Source organism: Humulus lupulus, chromosome 3 (assembly GCF_963169125.1).
Source record: "Humulus lupulus chromosome 3, drHumLupu1.1, whole genome shotgun sequence".
NCBI classification, from domain to species: domain Eukaryota; kingdom Viridiplantae; phylum Streptophyta; class Magnoliopsida; order Rosales; family Cannabaceae; genus Humulus; species Humulus lupulus.
Window position 1 is genome coordinate 170,335,096 of NC_084795.1, and position 2,466 is coordinate 170,337,561.

Genomic DNA, 2,466 nt, shown 5'->3' on the forward strand with positions numbered 1-2,466 from the left:
CTTACCTTCTCTAGAGCTAAACAGAAGGAAGCAAAGAAAAATAAAAGGAAACACTTAACACTCTTAGCCCTTCTCTCTCTCCCTCTCTACTCGGTTCTCTTGCTCTCTCTCTTTCCTTTAATGTATTTTGAAACTTTGGTGACTTCTTGGGGCTATTGGCTGAAGATTTGAGGAACTTGAAGCCTGTAGTAATTATGGTTCAGCTTAGGGTCGGACTATCAATTGAGGTGAGGAAATTGGTGCTAAATTGTTTAGTTTTTCTGCTTTGATTTAGAGGTTTTGTTTAGGTTCAAACCTTAGGTCTCATTTTGGATTTTGGTAGGGCTAAGGGATAGTTTTTTGGGTGCTTATAGCAGTTATGTTGTTTTGATATGAACTCTAGATTGAATTCTAGATTTAAGCTTTGATTGGGTGATTTTAGAGGGTTTGGCTCGTAGAAATTCATGGAATATTTATGGGTTTGGGCTCGAGCCACGTCCCTGTTCTTCAGGCACTGTGACCCGTGTGTATGAGAAGGCTTGGGAGCCTCTAAGATTGTCCAAGTACTGCGGCGAAGGCTGAGGCGTGTCATGGCCCATGTCCCCCAGAAGAGAGCTCCAATGCTCTCTCACTTGTAGCGCGTCATGGCCCTAGGGGGCTGGGTCGCGACAAAAGTACAGAATAATGGTACAGGAAAGATCCTACTACCCAGTTTAGTAGGATTCATGGTCTTGAATGCTATTATTATGAAGTTTTTAATTGGTTTAGGGCTTGATGGATAATTATTATTATTTCATTGTGACTAGGTTTTACTTCCAAGGCTCAGATTTAGTGGATCGTGCTCGGGATCGCACTAGTCAGTCAGCTCGGGACAAAAGGTAAGAAAATTGTTTGTGCCCATAGAGTAGGGCATGGCCCGATTGTTTGTGTTTGATTTTGTGTGTGAATATTTGTAGTTGTTATGCTATGTTTGCATGAATATGATTGATCGACGAAGGCAGGGATCGACGAAGAACGAGATCGGCGAAGACCGGGATCAGCAAAGGCCAGGATCGACAAAGGCCAGAAATAACGATAAGCATGCTAAATGCAGGACACCTTTGCATGGCCATCTATGGTGTTGAACTCTCGCGTCCGGTGAAGACCATGAACCCAGGGCTTGGTAATGCACCTGGGTCGTCATAGGCCGTTATTTGAATAGTCTATTATGTGTTTAAAGTTGTGCAATAATTGAATTGAATTTTCATATGATATGTGTGGAGTTTTCTTGCTGGACATTGGCTCATGGGTGCTCTATGGTGCAGGTAAGGGCAAAGGAAAGGCCGACCAAGCATGAGTTGGAAGGCATCGGGCAGCGCATACATGTTTTACCTGTCTGGCCACCACGATTGAGGTTGTTTTGAGGGATACGTTGTGAATGCTTTGTTTTGTAACTTAGGTGGATTGTACTCTAACTTTTGAGTTGTAAATATATTTTGAAATGGTAGTTTAGGATCCCAATGTAAAACTTTTATAATTTTAATGGATGTCCAAACCTTTTACACCTAATTTTTATTAAATGAGTCTTTATCCTGATCTAATCACACTTTTCAGTCTAAAACCTCGATTAGTAAGCGAATGGCACATTTTAAAATCACATGGTAACGACTCTAGGGTAATAGGGTGCTACAACTTGGTATCAGAGCGTGCCAAGGTTTATGGTTCCTAGAGATTGACCGAACATGCACGCTCGCTGCTAGAGACAAGCTCGACTCAGGGTTGGCCAGTATTAAATGAATTAAATGCTTAATTGCTTGTCTAATTTTTCTTGTTTTCCTGGTTAATATAGATAGAGCATGATGAATATATATATATGTATATATGATGCCAGGGCATGGCCCCTTTGATTGCTATATGTTTATTCAATTTATGCATTATGTTGATTTGATGTTTGTGTTTGATCGATTTGACTTGGAGGATATTTTTGGGTGTTGTTATCGTTCCTGATGTGCGGCGTCATTGATTGCTGGAATATTGAAGTTATGCCTCAACAATCAACTAGACTCCTCGACAATATGGCCAAAGATGCCAACCATAGTCAAGACCCTCCACCTGCCCCACAAAATTGGAAACAAATATTTGCCGAAATGCAAGCTAGACTTCAGGGAACTAAAGATGAACTCCAAGAACTGAGGCAGTAGGCTCTTCCTCGGGATGTTGGGTTACAGATCCCACAGGCTGTGGCGCCAGTGCCAGCCCAGCCTGTGATGGAGAACAAGTGGGAGCCTTTGTATGAAAGGTTCATAAAGCAACACTTTCCCACCTTAGAGGCCGGTCCAGACCCACTGCGGGCAAAGCAATGGATGGAAATGAATTCTTCTATCCTAGATTTCGTGAGGGTTGAGTGAAATGAGAGGGTGGCATGTGCCAATTACATGTTGAGGGAAGACGCCCGCATCTGGTGGGAAGTTGTGTCTAAGAGAAGGGATGTGACTGTTATGACCTTGG